The 12,820-nt window shown below is 43.6% G+C and overlaps 1 long non-coding RNA gene across 1 annotated transcript in view; it reads right to left on the bottom strand.

Moving 5' to 3' along the window:
- Positions 1-8,164: 8,164 nt before the first annotated feature.
- LOC133386613 (uncharacterized) overlaps positions 8,165-12,820 on the bottom strand; it is a 43,059-nt gene continuing 38,403 nt past the window's right edge. The window contains exon 6 of the long non-coding RNA XR_009763212.1: positions 8,165-9,274. This is a non-coding gene — a long non-coding RNA (uncharacterized LOC133386613). The remainder of the gene's footprint in view (positions 9,275-12,820) is intronic.

The following is a 12,820-nucleotide window of genomic DNA, read 5'->3' on the forward strand; positions in this document are numbered from 1 at the left end:
TGAATGTATTTATAGAATTTTTTGTTGTTGGTTTTTATGTTCTTAGCAATGTGCTCCTCAAATTCTTTTTTAGCATCCCTTATTGTCTTCTTGCATTTCTTTTGCCAGAGTTTATGTTCTTTATTTTCTTCATTCGGACAAGACTTCCATTTTTTGAAGGAAGACTTTTTGCCTCTAAGAGCTTCCTTGACTTTGCTCGTTAACCATGCTGGCATCTTCTTGGCCCTGGCGGTACCTTTTCTGATCTGCGGTATGCACTCCAGTTGAGCTTCTAATATAGTGTTTTTAAACAACTTCCAAGCATTTTTGAGTGATGTGACCCTCTGGACTTTGTTTTTCAGCTTTCTTTTTACCAATCCCCTCATTTTTGTGAAGTTTCCTCTTTTGAAGTCAAATGTGACCGTGTTGGATTTTCTTGGCAATTGGCCAGTTACATGTATGTTTAATTTAATAGCACTGTGGTCACTGCTCCCAATCGGTTCAACAACACTTACATCTCGCACCAGGTCCCGGTCCCCACTGAGGATTAAGTCCAGGGTTGCCGTCCCTCTGGTCGGTTCCATGACCAACTGGTCTAGGGAATAGTCATTTAGAATATCTAGAAACTTTGCTTCTTTGTCATGACTGGAACACATATGCGGCCAGTCTATGTCCGGGTAGTTGAAGTCACCCATTACTACCACATTTCCTAGTTTCGATGCTTCCTCAATTTCATATCTCATCTCAAGGTCTCCCTGAGCATTTTGATCAGGGGGACGATAGATCGTTCCCAGTATTAAGTCCCTCCTGGGGCATGGTATCACCACCCACAACGATTCTGTGGAGGAGTCTGCCTCTTTTGGGGTTTCGAGCTTGCTGGATTCAATGCCTTCTTTCACGTATAGAGCGACTCCGCCACCAATACGTCCTTCCCTGTCCTTCCGATATAGTTTATATCCAGAGATAACCGTATCCCACTGGTTTTCTCCATTCCACCAGGTCTCCGTTATGCTCACTATATCAATGCTCTCCTCTAAAACCAAGCACTCCAGTTCTCCCATCTTGGTTCGCAGGCTCCTAGCATTAGCGTACAGGCACTTGTAAGCAGTGTCTCTCTTCAAGTGTCTTTGGCACTTGTGGTTCGGCCTGTGGTAATTTTGCTCTTCTGAATTTATATCCTGTGCCCCTGCTCTCACAATGCCTACTTCTAGGCCTACCCCTTTTAAAATTTCATCATTTCTTTGGTTTTTATCCCAGGGGGGAGGTTTATTCCGAACCGGACCTTTCTCAGCTCCTGTCGGGTTTCCCCCCTCAGTCAGTTTAAAAGCTGCTCTGCCACCTTTTTAATTTTAAGTGCCAGCAGTCTGGTTCCATTCTGGTTCAAGTGGAGCCCGTCCCTTTTGTACAGGCCCGGCTTGTCCCAAAATGTTCCCCAGTGCCTAACAAATCCAAACCCTTCCACCCGACACCATCGTCTCATCCACGCATTGAGACTGCGAAGCTGGGCCTGTCTGGCTGGTCCTGCGCGTGGAACCGGTAGCATTTCAGAGAAAGCCACCTTGGAGGTCCTGGCTTTCAGCATCCTACCTAGCAACCTAAATTTTGCTTCCAGGACCTCACGGCTGCATTTCCCCATGTCGTTGGTGCCAACGTGCACCACGACCACTGACTCCTTCCCAGCACTGTCTACCAAACTGTCTAAACGATGGGCGATATCCGCAACCTTCGCACCAGGCAGGCAAAACACCTTGCAGTCTACACGCCCATCACACACCCCACTGTCTATGTTCCTAATGATCGAATCACCCACTACAAGGATCCCTCCACCCCCTGGAGATATATCCTCGGCACGAGAGGATAGCTGTTCATCCCCCAAGGAATGGGTCCCTTCTAAGGGATCATTTCCCTCTTCCTCAGCTGGATGCTCTCCTTCCCCGAGACCATCGTTGTCCATGATAGCAGGAGAGCTATCATCGTTGGAGTGGGACACAGCTATAACGTCCCTGAAGGCCTCCTCCACACACCTCTCTGCCTCTCTCAGCTTTTCCAGGTCCGCCACCTTGGCCTCAAGGAAATGAAGTCTTTCCCGGAGAGCCAGGAGCTCATTGCACCGAGAGCATACCCACGACTTCTGTCCAACAGGCAGATAGTCGTACATGCTGCAGGCGGTGCAAAACACTGGAAAGCCCCCACACCCCTGCTGGCTTCTTACCTGCATAGTTTTGTTTAAGATTTATTACGTCAATGGGTTGGAGACTGCGGTTTAGTTGAGGTCAGGGAACAGACGGGCAGAGTGGGGGGCCCTGGCCTCCTCGCCCTGCTGCCGAACTCGCTCTGCTGCTTAACTCGCCTTGACGCTTCGTCAGCTGGGGCTCCCTCTAGCTCGTGGAGCAGGCTCCCTCGCTAGGGTGCTCTGACTTTATATGTGTGGCTGGTTCCTCCCAGCTACTGCTGCCAGCCAGTGATGTGTTACTTGAGGCTGATGGCTATCAGCTGGGGCTTAACTCTTTAGTATTCTCTCAGGCTTCCTTCCTGAGCGAGGGGCGGGGCTGTTTAAGCTTTTGGCTGCTTTTAATCTCAGCAAGGGGCTGCACCTTCCAGGCAAGTCTTTTGTGTTTGTTGTTTTCCCACCTAGAACAGCCTGACCTTTCTTTAACCTAGGGAAACAGAGCTTGTGGTTGTGTTTCAGGAAGGCTGAAGCTGCCCTTTATAGCAAGGACTGAGCTGACTCTCTCCCTGTATGTATCGGTGGAGTTTCCTTTTCCCCCTTCTCTCCGACTGGAATTTAGCCTTGTTTACAGTGCCCCCTGAAGCTTCCTGCTAGCGTGGTGTTGAAAACTAGCTTTCTATAGGCTTCCTTCTCCTAGGATCTGTCTCCTAAGATATAGGTTCTTTCAGGATTTGGCTCCTAGCTCAGGGTGACCTTGGGCTGCCCTTATTAGTTATTGCTCTGAGCTGTTTTACTTCAATTAACTAATGGAATAAATGGGAGCTACTTACCCTCTTTTCGCTCTGCTGCTTAACTCGCCTTGACGCTTTGTCAGCTGGGGCCTTGACGCTTCATCAGCTTGGGCTCCCTCTAGTTCGTGGAGCAGGCTCCCTCGCTAGGGTGCTCTGACTTTATATGTGTGGCTGGTTCCTCCCAGCTACTGCTGCCAGCCAATGATGTGTTACTTGAGGCTGATGGCTATCAGCTGGGGCTTAACTCTTTAGTATTCTCTCAGGCTTCCTTCCTGAGCGAGGAGCGGGGCTGTTTAAGCTTTTGGCTGCTTTTAATCTCAGCAATCTTTAATCTTTAATCCTTTAACCCTCATCTTCTGAGGGTGATGCCCTTCTGAGGGTGATGCCTGGGGAATGTTGTTCAGCCCAGTGGAAACTTCAGTGTCGGGATCCGCAGGGTTCAATCTTATCCCCCATGCTATTTAACATCCAAATGAAACTGCTCAGTGGGATCATCTGATAAAGGGCCATTTCAGTGGTGCCCAGGGAGGCATCTACCTTTATCCATCTTTAGGCACCAGGCAAAGACCTTCCTGCACACCTTTGACCCTTAATGACCTCTTTTTATGGGGCAGGATGTGTATACCTGCCCTTTATATGTATTGACTGTGTTTGTTTTAATTTGGTTTTTAATTGTCAGAGGTCTTTTTAGGCTTTGTGCATTTTGTTGTTTTTAATTGCTTATGTAAGTTGCTTTGGGTCACCTGGTGAGAAAAACAACCTAATAATAACTAGTACAACAGCTTTAGTGTTCTAATAAGCACCCTTCCATTTTTTCAAGCTCTGAATGCCCTCTCCAGCAGGAAGGAGCTTGTGACTATCACTGCCAGTCAAAATAGACAGTGCTAAACTAGATGGGCCAGTAGTCTGGTTCAGTATAAAGCAGCACTATGTGTTCACTCAGTGGAGTACAAAATCTTGAAAATCTGGTTCTTTTCTATGTCAATGATCTAACATGGGCAGGGCCGGTGCTATCATTAGGCCAACTAGGCAGCTGCCTAGGGTGCAGACCTCAGAGGGGCGCATTACTGACCTTTGAGGGGCACAGTTTTATACAGATTAGTTTTTTAAATGCAACTGAAAAATTATATGCAAAACTTGGCATTCCATGGTACAACTGAAAAGTTGTACAGTGCTAGCAATGAATTTTTTTTGAAGTTTGTAGAATATCTAGCCCTTTTTGATCCTATCATGAATGAACATTTGTGCAGAGTTAAACATCAAGAAACAATGGTTCACTACCTAGGAAAAGATATCCAAAATGAGCTTATTCAGCTTCTAGCAGGTGCTACAAAGCAGAAAATTTTAGCACATGCAAACTCAGCCAAATACTACTCAATTATTCTGGACTGACACCTGATGTTAGTTATATTGAACAAATGACAATGATTGTACATTATGTTGATGTAATCAAACCATCAAATAATGAGATGTCTGAGCCTGAGGTTATCATAAGAGAACATTTCTTGGGATTTGTTCCACTAAAGGAGACTACAGGTACCTTTATGACAGAAACTCTTCTTGGACAGCTTGAGCAAATGGGATTGCCAATTGAGAATCTGTGTGGTCAAGGTTATGATAATGGGAGCAACATGAAAGGCAAACAAAATGGCGTACAAAAGAGAGTCCTGGACATAAACCCATGTGCCTTCTTTGTGCCCTGCAATGCACACTTTTAACTTGGTAGTCAATGATGCCGCTAAGTGTTGTCTGGAAGCAACTAGTTTCTTCAGTTTGGTTCAACAGATCTATAATTATTTCTCTGCATCGACTCAGGGTTGGCAAATTCTAACTACCCATGTGTCAGACTTAGGCATAACTGTTAAGCCATTGAACGAAACAAGATGGGAGAGTCGGATCGATGCTTTGAAACTACTGAGATATCATCTTGGTAGTATATATGATGCTTTAATAGAGATCTTTGATGACACCAGCCTAAAAGGTTTATCTGGAAATATTTCCCGAATTGAAGCTAAGGCCCTTGCTGATGCAATTTATAGTTCAAGTTTGTGGTATCCCTTGTTACATGGTACAACATCCTTTTTGAAGTCAATCTTACAAGCAAGCTACCACAAAATAAGGAAGCTAATTTAAATTCAGCTACACAAGCCAATTGCAAGTGACCAAGAATTACCTTGTGGGCTGCAGGTGCAATGAGGGTTTTCAACAAGTTTTGATAGATGCTACTGAGATTGCAAAGGAGCTAGAAATACTACCAAACTTTGAGACAGAACAGGTTAGAAAAAGGAGAAAGAAACGGCAGTTTGAGTATGAGGCCCAAGAAGAGGCACTGCAAGATCCAAAGCAGAAATTCAAAGTAGGTTTCTACTATGCTGTCTTAGACATGGCCATACAATCTGTTCAAGAGAGATTCCAACAGCTACAACAATATAATACCCTATTTGGCTTCCTGTATGATATTGTTATGAGCATGGGGGTTGGAATGGATGATCCCTGTGAATCCCCTTTCCAGTCCCTGATTTGGAATCCTATGCCTTGGAATGAGGAACTCACTCTGCTGGTCAGATGAGTCTCTCCTTTGTTAAACAAATAAGAGTGGCCAGGTAAGATAATCAGTTGCCCAGCAACAGTGAATGGGCCAGGAAGACCCTTTTGTCATTGAAACTCTTCAGGAGAGCACCCCCCCTCCTGGAGCCCAGGAGAGGCATGTAGTTTTAGTTGTGTCTGGAGAATGACTGGGGCTGCAGGCAGGCAGAGAAGCTGGCTCTCTGCATCATGGCTATAGGATGCCTCCTGCAACCTAGATGGAAAAACTGGATATTGGACTGCTGATCCCTTGAACCCCTCCATCCTAAGCTCAGGTTGGAATGTGTGTAAATAAACAAACCATATTTCATAAAGACACTGCAGTCTCTGCTGACCTTCTTCCCAAAGGAAACCAAACCCTGGAGGAGTGCAGGGACCCCTGAAATCTCACCGCTCGGAGATTGGGGAGGCGTGCAACAATGTATACAGTATCAACAAAAAATCTACTGAAGATGTACTTAGGGCCTGCAAGAATTTGGAAAAATCATTGATGCACAATGGAAACAAAGATATTGATGCTGAAGATCTGTGCTGTGAAATTTATAGCAATAGCTCAAAGACTTCCAAAGTCTATGCCACCACAAGGAGTACTTCTCTTCATACTACAACAAAAACTCCTGGATAATGTGCCTAATGTTTCTGTTGCGCTAAGGATCCTTCTCACACTTCCAGTGTCAGTGGCAAGTGGTGAGCGCAGTTTCTCAAAGCTCAAATTTATAAAAACTTACATACGCTCAACAATGTTGCAAAAGAAACTAGTTGGCTTGGCAACTATATCAATTGAACATCCCCAAGCATCAGCACTTGACCTGAAGGAACTGGTGACAAAATTTGCAAAGGAAAAGGCACGCAAAGTGAGATTTTGATGTGCCTGAAACTGAAACTTTTAAGAGACTTAAATTTAACATCTCAATTCACAAGATTGTTCAAAATGATTTGTGTGCTAAAACTTTTTCTTTTGTATTTGAGAAAGATAATCAACGATTGTGGTATTACTTATTCTTGCAATTTAAAATAAATTTAGCAGTTTCAAGTTTTGTGCTTTTCATTTTTTCTACAAGACATCTGTTTTTGAAAATTGAAGTTAGCACTTTTTTGGGGGGGTCCAAGTAGTTAGCCTTGCCTAGGGCGCAAAATAGCCTGACACCGGCACTGAACATGGGGAACTATTAGGGAGCCCTAAATCCTTAAGGGACTCCACAGCTACAATCATTCTTTCACTATTTTCTTTCTATCTACCCCAGTTTAGTGACCTCATTACAAATCACATGTTTCAACTGAAATTTGGCTTGCTTTTTCCCACTCCTTTGGTCTTAATGGGTTTTTTATTATTATTATTGTTTTGTCTTTTGCTTCTGAGCTTTTCCTCTGTTCTCAAAGTGACAGCTATTTTATCACCCAAAGCAAGAATGCTGAGCCTGTTGTGAAGGCAAAACATTTGGAGAAGTGAAGAGAGCATGCACAGAGCAGAAGAAAATGAAGTAGGGGCTGCAAACTAGCTTCATAAAAATGCCGACGCTCTTGTTTAGGGCACAGAGCACCTGCACCTCTGCCCCCGGCAGTGCTTCCAGCAGACACTCCTATTGTTTTCATTACTAGTTGTGACTTGATCATTAATAAATTACTCCCCCCCTCCCTCATTGGCTCTAGCTACCAGGGGAGCAGGCAGGTGCACCATGCTAACAATTAGGCCTTGGTAATGCATGCTTGGCAATAAAAGTTGTCCTCAAGCTGCAGAGTTTACCAACTGGATCTTGCTTCTCTAGAAGTAATTAAAGGAGAATTTTTGCAAGGTGGGAACCTCCGTATAGCATACAGCCAAAAAAGGTTAAGTAACGTACCCACAATTCTCTACTTTAGTACAGTATGGCGAACCGGGTCTTGCAAATGTGTTCAATGTGATTTCAACTGTCCTCTGGAAAGTACTTTTTTTTCCCAGCATTCCAAAATGGAAATTTGCCCATCAGCAGACTAGACCAAGTAAAACATTTTTGTTTAAGAAGGCTTTCCCTGAGGTGTTACCCAGTCATTTATGAAATACTAATTTTACACCTGTAGGAATGCTTTTTGTTGTTTTTTAAATATGTATTTTATCTTATTTTTATATTTTTGATTACTGTGAAGCAGTTTATAATTTTTTAAAATAAACAAACAAGGCTGGAATCCTAACTCCACCTACGTGGGAGTAAAGCCCATGAATTCAGTAGAATTTACTTCTGAGTAAACATGGTTAGAATTGCACTGTGTGCGCGCACTGTAAACCAGAAAGTCACAGCTTGAGATCTTGCCTCTACCATGAATTTGGCAAGCTATACTTTCTCCCCATCTATAAAATGAGAATAATAAAACTGTTTCCTTACATGATCAAGGACTACTGAGATGTGGATAATATATTGAACCATTATGCTATACAATGCCTCTTATCAGTTCCATAATAACTTCATTTGAAGGCCTAACCATGCAAAGACTTACTTCCTGGATAGGACAGCGAGATTTAGACTAAAAGGATGTTTCTGGAACAGAAGACACATGGTCACCCTCAGGGATTCCTATGAGAGTTTTATCTAATATCAAATAAAATTTGGCAACTTCTTTGATTCTATTTTACATTACTGTATTAAAGAATCTGATGAGGCTAAGATCAGGGGGAGAGGGTCCCTTACTTCCCTTTTATTTATTTTTAAACCCAGGATAAAAGTAAAGTATAATTGGGGCAGGAACATGTAAAACACCAAAGTCGTGAAGATTGTCCTGGCCCTTACTTGCAACAGACTGTAGGAAAAGATTCAATAGTCACAGCAAGATATGTAGGTTTATGGATGAAGTCATGCAGATGGGGATCAAAGGTGGTGCACAGCCGCTACAGAGCACAGTAGGGACCGGGAGAGGTTGGGCATTGGAGATTAATTTCTTGGATGGTTAGAGCCAAGGTTTAATAGCAGCCTAGGAGAGAACTGTGATTGAGTTCACTGCTAGCGGAACCTACATTTCAGGTCACACAAAAGCAGGAGGAGGTGGGGGACGTTTTCTGTGCATCTCTTGCAAAACCAAAGTCTAATGGCTTAACAATATGGTGCATCAACAAGACTTATAGCAGCAGCTACGAGTGAGCTACTTGCTGCTGTGTTGGGGTAGGGGGTAGAAGTCAGAGAACACAACCTTGTGTACCTGGCACTTACCATTTAACTAAGAATAAATATTCAAGACCGACTTAATGCACACAGGCAAGAAAGAAAAAAGAGTGCATAGTGTGTATAATTTCATAGGGCAGTGAGAGAAAGGGAGAGAGAGAGCCCAACAAATTCAGAAGGGCCCATCTTTAAGGAAGGTATTTGAAAGAAGGTGTCTACTTCTCTTTTAAGGAGATATATTGCTATAACATATCATTGCCTATGAAAGTTTAGGGAAGAAAGGAAAAATGATATGGGTTCCAGTAAAGACAGTACAGTGGCCAGCATGAGACCCAGGGCAACACATTCACTCAAATGATTATTACACAGTGAAAAGGGACATCATGATATGGTTGCTTTTTGTTTTAGGGGTGCCATATGACTTTAGAATAAATAAGCTGGGAATTGAATGGTAGATCAGTAAGGGCAAATTTCCACAAGGTTTGCCAGGTTAGTCTGTTGCAGCAAAAACAGCAAGCTCTTGTGGACCTTCAAAGACTAGCAAGTTTTGTTATGGCATACGATTTCATGGACTTGAACCCATTTCATCAGATGCATTGACTATGATCCTCGGTTACCTGTAAAAAAGGGAGAGGAAAAGATCAGAGTTAGTCGACTACAGCAAACGTACAGTCTGTGACAATTCCATTTGAGTTTAAACTAATGCAAAATGACAGTCATCTTGGCATTGCTGAGTAAAGGGACAATACAATTAGAGCTTAAATGTATGCAGAACAAGCAGAGTGACCCTTCTCAGCTGCAGTGATTGGAGATCTAACAGAATAATTTTAGCATTGCTGAGCAACTGTCTGTAGTATAATGTGAGAGGAAACCATAGTTGCTATTCAGACATAAATGAACAGAATAAACCTTGAATATTTTAAAGTTCCTTTGCTCCAGGATGGCCACCTGAAAACCAAATATTGGCTCTATTTACTAGAACAAGTTTTGCAGGACTTGAAACGTTGCTATCAATAACAGTAGCACTGCAACAAATGATAAAACAGATTACTAGCTATGGCAATTTACTTTGGTGGGTTGTGTATAGTTACTTTCACTGACTGAATGAGAAACTAGAAATGAGTAGCCTATGATATACACAACCAATGCAACAGTAGCATATCACCAGTTAGTAGTGTAGTGGCAAATTCAGAAGTGCAATAGTCACACCACACACCCTCACAGCCACGCTCCCTTTTATACTTTCCATCATCTCCCTTGCTCTCCCTGTTATCTCAAGAGTTCACACTCCACTACAACAGACGTTCCTAGCAGCCAATCATCATGAAAGGGGAAGCTGTGTTAGCTACTGAGAAGAGCCTTCTCAGTGGCTGACCCACCTCCTTTCACTCTGAGTGGCTCCAATCAGCACGAAAGGAAAAAGACTCTTCTCACTGGTTAACATGCTCCCTTTTCGTGCTGATTGGGTCATACACAGGGACCTGGCTCGGACCCTGCTCCCAAAAAAGTAACAGGTCTATGACCCTTCTGCAACTCTGGACAACTGCACCCCCACCACCTTTGGTTGCATCTATAAAAGAGTTTCCTCCTAGCTCAGCCTTTCCCAACTAGTGGGCCACCAGATGTTGTTGGACCACAATTCCCATCTTTCCTGACCATTGGCAATGCTGGCTAAAGCTGATGGGAGTTGTGGTCCAACAACATCTGGTGGCCCACTAGTTGGGAAAGGCTGTCCTAGCTGTACAAGAAAGAAATTGCACAGATTGTCTACGATAACGATTAGGTACTAGCTCCCTCTGCACCGAGACTAGTTCCCCCGTGTATAGGATATGGGTGGCTCTTCATTCTAAAGAACCACACATGGCTTTTGCTTCTAAAAATGCTTTTCCAAAGACTGGCAGTCTTTTGCCCTGAATGGCTGTTGAAGCTGTGCTCCTTCCTTTATATTCTCCATGAAAAAAGAAAATGAAAAAAACTTTTAAAAAATGGCACATTCGGATGTAATTCAATGGCACAGGGAACAGCAACCTGTATTTCTTTAGGGTGCCAACAATCTGATGCCAAAGCGCCTCTGAGGACTGGACTACCACTTGCACTGTAATTAAATTGAATCTACTCCTTGGCGAGGCTTTGTCCCTGAACAATACTACCATTCGAGAAATACATTCTCAGGGCACTCATACATCACCTGAGCAAACTCTGTGTCCATGATATATTGGTGTAATGCATCATCAGAGTGCACTCTCACTCTAAGGATGTATGGGCATCATAGATCATAGAGGTGAGACAGAGTTGTGATCTACTACTCAGAAGATGGCACCAGTCACGACTAGGCTGGGCAGGGCCTGAGAGGAGGTAGGCTAGAAGTCTTCACAGTGGAAGATATAGGGCAGATCCCTGAACCTGAACTAACATTTGCAGGAAGGGATTCTGAGGAACTGAGACAAATAGTGGTAACGAGAGAGGAAGTTCTAGGCTTAATGGACAGTATAAAAACTGACAAATCACTGGGCCTGGATGGCATCCACCCGAGAGTTCTCAAAGAACTCAAAGGTGAAATTGCTGATCTGCTAACTAAAATATGTAACTTGTCCCTCGGGTCCTCCTCCGTGCCTGAGGACTGGAAAGTGGCAAATGTAACGCCAATCTTCAAAAAGGGATCCAGAGGGGATCCCGGAAATTACAGGCCAGTTAGCTTAACTTCTGTCCCTGGAAAACTGGTAGAAAGTATTATTAAGGCTAGATTAACTAAGCACATAGAAGAACAAGCCTTGCTGAAGCAGAGCCAGCATGGCTTCTGCAAGGGAAAGTCCTGTCTCAGTCACCTATTAGAATTCTTTGAGAGTGTCAACAAGCATATAGATAGAGGTGATCCAGTGGACATAGTGTACTTAGACTTTCAAAAAGCGTTTGACAAGGTACCTCACCAAAGACTTCTGAGGAAGCTTAGCAGTCATGGAATAAGAGGAGAGGTCCTCTTGTGGATAAGGAATTGGTTAAGAAGCAGAGAGTAGGAATAAACGGACAGTTCTCCCAATGGAGGGCTGTAGAAAGTGGAGTCCCTCAAGGATCGGTATTGGGACCTGTACTTTTCAACTTGTTCATTAATGACCTAGAATTAGGAGTGAGCAGTGAAGTGGCCAAGTTTGCTGATGACACTAAATTGTTCAGGGTTGTTAAAACAAAAAGGGATTGCGAAGAGCTCCAAAAAGACCTCTCCAAACTGAGTGAATGGGCAGAAAAATGGCAAATGCAATTCAATATAAACAAGGGTAAAATTATGCATATTGGAGCAAAAAATCTGAATTTCACATATACGCTCATGGGGTCTGAACTGGCGGTGACCGACCAGGAGAGAGACCTCGGGGTTGTAGTGGACAGCACGATGAAAATGTTGACCCAGTGTGCGGCAGCTGTGAAAAAGGCAAATTCCATGCTAGCGATAATTAGGAGTTAATTATAGAGTTGGAAAAGGTTCAGAAGAGGGCAACCAGAATGATCAAGGGGATGGAGCGACTCCCTTACGAGGAAAGGTTGCAGCATTTGGGGTTTTTTAGTTTAGAGAAAAGGCGGGTCAGAGGAGACATGATAGAAGTGTATAAAATTATGCATGGCATTGAGAAAGTGGATAGAGAAAAGTTCTTCTCCCTCTCTCATAATACTAGAACTCGTGGACATTCAAAGAAGCTAAATGTTGGAAGATTCAGGACAGACAAAAGGAATTACTTCTTTACTCAGCGCATAGTTAAACTATGGAATTTGCTCCCACAAGATGCAGTAATGGCCACCAGCTTGGATGGCTTTAAAAGAATATTAGACAAATTCATGGAGGACAGGGCTATTAATGGCTACTAGCCATGATGGCTGTGCTCTGCCACCCTAGTCAGAGGCAACATGCTTCTGAAAACCAGTTGCCGGAAGCCTCAGGAGAGGAGAGTGTTCTTGCACTCGGGTCCTGCTTGCGGGCTTCCCCCAGGCACCTGGTTAGCCACTGTGAGAACAGGACTAGATGGGCCACTGGCCTGATCCAGCAGGCTCTTCTTATGTTTTTATGTTCTTAAGTAGGCTGGCATCTGAAACAATAGTACTGACACAACATGAGCTTAATACTGCCGTATTTGTTTATTTTGGATCACTAAGGGCATATCTGCAAAGGGCTTGTC

The sequence above is a fragment of the Rhineura floridana genome, chromosome 6 (assembly GCF_030035675.1).
Source record: "Rhineura floridana isolate rRhiFlo1 chromosome 6, rRhiFlo1.hap2, whole genome shotgun sequence".
Lineage (NCBI taxonomy): Eukaryota > Metazoa > Chordata > Lepidosauria > Squamata > Rhineuridae > Rhineura > Rhineura floridana.